At 49.7% G+C, this 6,208-nt stretch overlaps 1 protein-coding gene across 5 annotated transcripts in view; it reads right to left on the reverse strand.

Moving 5' to 3' along the window:
• The window catches only part of LOC137430999 (rho guanine nucleotide exchange factor 11), a 216,697-nt gene extending 211,343 nt beyond the window's left edge, over positions 1-5,354 (reverse strand). For 4 of the 5 annotated variants that reach the window (XM_078781295.1, XM_078781293.1, XM_078781292.1 and 1 more), the window contains exon 1: positions 5,087-5,352. The gene's annotated coding sequence lies outside the window, so the exon portion shown is untranslated. Of the gene's footprint in view, positions 1-5,086 lie in introns of all 5 variants that reach the window. The other variant, XR_013624014.1, reaches the window with a different exon arrangement.
• Positions 5,355-6,208: the final 854 nt, after the last annotated feature.

Genomic DNA, 6,208 nt, shown 5'->3' on the forward strand with positions numbered 1-6,208 from the left:
AAAGCGACAGCTGCGTCATGTCAACCGACTGAAGAAATATTATGAGGAAGCCTGTGAAAAAAATGGTTCCTGTCTCACCTGTCGTGCCTGTAGTCGGGGTGCAAGAGAATCCAGAGGTTGAGGCCGGTGTGAAGTTTGATAACTTTGATGACCAGGCTTGTCCCAGATTGACGAACACGGAAGTGTTGAGTCATTTAGATGAGAAATTAGGTCATTTGACGAGGGAACCACAAGGACAACTGTCGAGCCTAATTTTTGGGTTTGCACATTTGTTCACAGATGTACCTGGTCGTACTGACTTGGTATATCATGATATTGAGGTGGGGGAAGCCACTCCTGTGAAGCAACACCCCTATCGGATGAACCCTGTGAAGATGGAGTATCTTCGGAAGGAGGTTCAGTATATGTTGGAGAATGACATCATCGAACCAAGCAGCAGTGAATGGAGCTCACCATGTGTGTTGGTTCCAAAACCCAATGGCAGTTTTCGCTGTTGTACGGATTTAAAACGGGGTAATGCAGTGACCAAGACCGACTCATATCCCATCCCGAGGATTGATGACTGTATTGATAGAATAGGCCCAGCTAAATTTGTAACAAAGTTTGACTTGCTGAAAGGGCATTGGCAGATTCCTCTTACTGATAGAGCCAAGGAAATCTCAGCTTTAGTCACACCAAATGGGTTGTATCAGTACAAGGTTCTTCCCTTTGGATTGAAAAACGGGCCTGCTACATTTCAACGGCTGATTAATAAGCTTATTGCAGACCTTGAGGGGGTGGAGGCTTATCTGGATGATGTCATCATCCACACCATAACCATGGAAGATCATATTAAACAAATTCAGGCATTTTTCAAGAAATTGACGGAGGCAGGGTTGACCATCAACTTATCTCAGAGTGAGTTTGTAGAAGCACAGGTGGTGTTCCTAGGCCATGTAGTAGGTCAGGGTCAGGTGAAACCGGTGACAGCCAAGATAGAAGCCATTGATCACTTCCAAATTCCAAAAGGGAAGAAGGAGCTTATGAGATTCTTGGGTATGGCTGGTTGGTACCGGCGGTTCTGCAGGAATTTTTCTGATGTGATAGCCCCTTTAACGAATTTGCTGAGGAAAGAGACCAAGTTTGTTTGGGATGACAAACGTCAAGCTGCCTTTGCCCACGTCAAAGCGATATTAATGAGCTCTCCTGTCTTAGCAGCCCCGGATTTTCAAGCACCTTTCAAGTTGGCCATTGATGCAAGTGATGTGGGGGCTGGGGCAGTGCTATTACAGGAAGATGAGGATGGAGTGGATCACCCGGTGTGCTACTATTCCAAAAAGTTTAACAAACACCAGGCAAATTATGCCACCGTGAAAAAAAGAGACCCTTGCTCTCCTGCTAGCGCTTCAGCATTATGAGGTGTATCTAGGAACTACTTGTATATACAGGGTGGGCTATAAGTAGCCATACATAGGGTTTTTAACATGTTCTTTTTTTATTTTCAGATACCCTTGAAAGATGCGTTTGTCAAGAGAAGAACGAATTGAGATCATACTGATGGCCGGGTCAGGAAGCAGTCGCAAGGTTGCAATGGAATTCAACAGAAAACATGGAAAGAACATCACACACGACACTGTGACAAAACTTATTACAAAGTTCCAAAAAACTGGAAGTGTTGCAGATCAACAAAAAAGTGGTCGCAAACGTACAGCCACAGATGAGATGAAGCTACAATGGACAGAATACTAACAACGCTTACACGGAGTCCCCTAAAAAGTACACGACGGTTGTCTGCAGAAAGCGGTGTCAGCAGATCGAGTATCAGGTGCATTTTGAAAGCAAACAAATGGCATCCATACAAATTGCATATGGCACAGCATCTGAGTGAAGACGACCCGGATAGACGGATGGAATTTTGCGAATGGGTATTAAGCAAATTGAACGATGACACAAACTTCTCATCTGGGATCTTGTTTACCGATGAAGCCAATTTTTACGTCAATGGAGAGGTTAATCGGCAAAACTTACGTTATTGGAGTAATGCTAACCCGCACTGGATGAGTCCGACAAAGATGCAAGGTGCCGGAAAACTGATGGTGTGGGCCGGGATATGGGGTGACAGAATTATTGGACCATTTTACATCAGCGGAAATCTTAATGCTGAAAAGTATCTTAACATGTTGCAAGAAACGATTATCCCATCCCTGATAAACGAGGACGGCGACTTCCCAGTTTATTTCCAGCAAGATGGGGCACCACCTCATTATGGTATTCCCGTGCGTCATTGGTTGGATCAGCAGTTTCCGGATTCCTGGATTGGTCGGCGTGGTCCTGTGAAGTGGCCTCCCAGATCACCAGATCTCACTCCCCTTGATTTTTATTTTTGGGGGCACTTGAAGGCCATGGTTTATCAGGAAAATATACGAGACATAAATCATCTAAAGGAACGTATTCAAAATGCCAGTACAAGCATAACACCAGCTGTGCTAATGCGTGTTCAGCGTGTTCAGCAAGAGTGGCGGAGACGTATTCGAATCTGCTTTGAAAGCAATGGCAACCATGTCGAGCATATTCTATGAATAAAAACGCTTTTTCATAAAAGTGTTTATTTTCCCTATGTATGGTTACTTTTGGCCCACCCTGTTAGTACAACTCTTGTATAAAAGAAAAAAAATTCCCCGTCTCCTAGCAACCATCAAAATTGGTTTACAACACTGTGATAATGTTTGAAATACCTTTAGTTGGTGTAGCGTACTGCTTTACTCTACCAGGTGAGTGCCAGAGGTATTGCCCCTATCGTTTTTATGAGGTCATCTCATCTTGATTCTCGAAGAGATTAACTTATAAAATGGGTCTTGATGTCTGTCCGTCCATCCATTAACTTTTTGCTTTTTTAACCGCTCCTCCCTTATCACCCAGCTAATTGTTCTGAAACTTGACACGTGAATACAAGACAGCAGCCCGCACAATCAATCAGGCTTCGATTTTTCGATTTCGGATCATGGGAGCGGGGAGCTACCCCCAAACTTCAGATCCATACTTGTACCTTATTGACCAACTGATTGCTCTGAAACCCAATAGCCCTTCTACTCGAAGGCCGCACGATCGCTCCGGCTTTGATTTTTCTATTTCGGATTATGGGAGCTCCCAGGGGGGGGCGGGGGGGGGGTTACAGCCCAAACTTCGGCTCCCTACTCGTCCCTTATTACTCTGCGCTCGCGAAGCGAACATCAGCGTTAAGCAATCGGTTGCGTCCGTACGTGTCGTGCATCCATAGGTTAGTCTGCATTTTTAAAATTCATTCTCTGCAGCCGTTGGTCCAATTGACACAAAATTTTGCACCATAGGAGGGTCTCCTGCTGTATAAAAGTTTTTCGCGATAATCATGACGTCATAGGTCACATAGTCTGGACGCCATCTTGGTAAAACAGGATCCCCATGGTGTTGAAGTGGGTGCAGAGGGGATTAGCATCCCAACATGTTAGGATTAGTGCAGAGTGGTGAGAACCCTGCGGCGGTGTTGGGGTGGGTAGAGGGGGTGGGTACCCACGGCTTCTGGGCGAGTGATCTGCAGTGTTGGGGCTGGTGGAGGGAGGTAGGAGAGGGGGTGGGTGCCCTGCAGTGTTGGTGCGGATAGACAGGGGCTGGAGCCCCACGGTGTTTGGGTGGGTACAGGGAATGGGCGCCCCACGGTGTCGGGGTGGGTATGGGTGGGCGGGCGCCCCACCCGGTGTTGGTGCAGATAGTGGGGGCAGGCACCTTGAGGCATTGGGGTAGGTACATGGGTATGGGCACCCCATGGTGCCGGGGCAGCAGAGGGTGGCAGGCACCCCACAATGTTGGGGCGGGCACAGGGCAGAGGGTGACCCATAGTGTTGGGGCGGGTATAGGTGGGCAGGCGCCCCACGCGGTGTTGGTGCAAATGGAGGGGGCGGGCACCTTGAGGCATTGGGGTAGGTACATGGGTGTGGGCACCCCATGGTGCCGGGGCAGCAGAGGGTGGTGGGCACCCCACAATGTTGGGGCGGGTACAGGGGAGAGGGTGACCCATAGTGTTGGGGCGGGTACAGGGGAGAGGGGAGAGGGTGACCCACAATGTTTGGGCGGGTACAGGGGAGAGGGTGACCCATAGTGTTGGGGCAGGTATAGGTGGGCGGGCACCCCGCGCGGTGTTGGTGCAGATGGAGGAGGCGGGCGCCTTGAGGCATTGGGGTAGGAACATGGGTGTGGGCACCCCATGGTGCCGGGGCAGCAGAGGGTGGTGGGCACCCCACAATGTTATGGCGGGTACAGGGGAGAGGGTGACCCATAGTGTTGGGGTGGGTACAGGGGAGAGGGTGATCCACAATGTTGGGGCGGGTACAGGGGAGAGGGTGATCCACAATGTTGGGGCGGGTACAGGGGAGAGGGTGATCCACAATGTTGGGGCGGGTACAGGGGAGAGGGTGACCCATGGTGCCGGGGCAGCAGAGGGTGGTGGGCACCCCACAATGTTGGGGTGGGTACAGGGGAGAGGGTGATCCACAATGTTGGGGTGGGTACAGGGGAGAGGGTGACCCATACATAGTGTTGGGGCGGGTATAGGTGGGTGGGCGCCCCGCGGCGTTGGCGGGTACAGGGGGCGGGCATTCAGCGGTATTGAGATGGGTACATGGGAGGGCCCTTCCTCGCTAGTGAGGTGGGGCGTGGGGGTAAGGGGTAAGGGGTCAGGTATAGGGTGGGTAGAAGGGAATCCCGCATTTACGGGGTGGGTATAGGGGCGGAGAGGGGAATTCCACGGTCGGGGCAAGGGGAGGGGGAGTTGGAGGGGGGGTTGGAGGAGGGGTTCAGGTGTGGGACAGGATAGCGGAAGGAAGAGACCCTCATTTATATTATTTTTGCTTTTTTATTTTAAGTCAATCGCCCGGAAGAGCAACAGCATGAAGGACTTATAACACTATAGTATAAGCGAGTTCAGATGAAGAATCCGAAGAGCAAGAACTTCGGGATAGAATGAGAATTGTGAAGAAAATAAAAACCAAGATACGAACAAGAGTTTGGTACACAAGCGACGTGAAGCAGCAAACAGGACGCGCGGGTTTAGTTTATGCCTTCTGAGGGGTTTTACCGATAGCAGGGCGAGTTCGTGCCGCAGGAGCCAAGTTCTGACCGACGAGGCGACGACACAAGATGAAAACAAGAGGAAGCAGCGTGCCCGGACCACACCAGGATTCCTCGTCTCTTCGGATGTCCGACAGCGTAGTTGACAGCTTCACTCGAACCGTGTTCCCTCCTGGTTTCTCCGTTTTCATCCCCACTTTCCCCGGTTTGTTTTGGCCTCTTCCTCGCTCGGCCCAGTCACGGCCTCGGTGCGCGTCGTACTGCGCATGCGCATAGTCTCCTCCCCTCAGGAGGAGCATTTTAAAACTTCTTTACTTAAAAATTTTTTATTAATAGTAATAATAATGCTCGTTATTTATGAGGTAAACAGGAACAGAAACCAACTCTGTGCCGTGTAACTCAATGTCAGGACCTTTAATGGACCATCGTGCGGATATTCATGGCGATGTGATTGTCCTCGGAAGTTTTGAAGCTGATAGTGATACCGTGGCCGATTATAATAATACACGACGTAGAACGACTACCACGTCATTTAAACTTTAAAGTATAAACTCCCAAGGCCTCGCCGGCACAAAACTGAGGAGTGAGGAGAGCGAACGGACCTGAAACCCATAAATTATTGTGGTTTTCTTTTCAGATTTATTATTGAGAAAGGGAGATTTCTCACGCAAGAGTCACAATGACGTAAAGTTAGACACAGAATAACATTTTTCACAATCGGGTTTTGTTTTTAATCGCTACCTCTATTTTACAATCGTTGGTTCATTCTTTACCCACAATGCGGTGCGAGTGAGTCGTGCTTTTTTTATCCGCGCGGGCTGACGTCACCGCGCATGCAAAGTCACGTACGTTCGCTTCCTCGGAACGTCATCGCGCATGCAGAGGATGGGGTGGCAGGGATGCCCTGGTTCCCACGCCATTACTGACGTCACCGCGCATGGAGACGATCGAAGTGCCCCCTCTGGTTCCCACGTACGTGCGCTTCCTCGCTGTTTACTCTGATATTGCGATCCCGGAGGAATTTGAATCGATTTCTGGTTACAAAGATACACAAGGAACTTGGACGCTGCCCGACGAGACTGTTTGCCCATCATGCCTGGCTGTGTGCACTTTATCAAGACCACACAAT

This window comes from Myxine glutinosa, chromosome 7, assembly GCF_964187855.1.
Source record: "Myxine glutinosa chromosome 7, kmMyxGlut1.1, whole genome shotgun sequence".
Lineage (NCBI taxonomy): Eukaryota > Metazoa > Chordata > Myxini > Myxiniformes > Myxinidae > Myxine > Myxine glutinosa.